At 52.1% G+C, this 263-nt stretch overlaps 1 pseudogene; it reads left to right on the top strand.

The window, feature by feature from the left end:
• LOC118345014 lies at positions 1–113 on the top strand (annotated as a pseudogene; the record flags this gene model as incomplete).
• Positions 114–263: the final 150 nt, after the last annotated feature.

Raw genomic sequence — 263 nt, 5'->3', positions numbered from 1 at the left:
GATCATACCAGCACTAATGCACCGGATCCCATCAGAACTCCGCAGTTAAGCGTGCTTGGGCGAGAGTAGTACTAGGATGGGTGACCTCCTGGGAAGTCCTCGTGTTGCACCCGACGTTTTTGTTTTTTCCGCCTTGCGAGATAAATTGACAAGAAGGACCACTCGGGAGTGGATTTTTCGGGAAATCTCGCCCTGCCCATCGCGTAGCCATGGGTTTGGATCAGATCTCCGTTTGGATTGGGATCGGAAGGACGCTAGTATGT

This window comes from Juglans regia, unplaced genomic scaffold (assembly GCF_001411555.2).
Source record: "Juglans regia cultivar Chandler unplaced genomic scaffold, Walnut 2.0 Scaffold_1170, whole genome shotgun sequence".
Lineage (NCBI taxonomy): Eukaryota > Viridiplantae > Streptophyta > Magnoliopsida > Fagales > Juglandaceae > Juglans > Juglans regia.
This window is presented reverse-complemented; position numbering and strand designations above follow the sequence as displayed.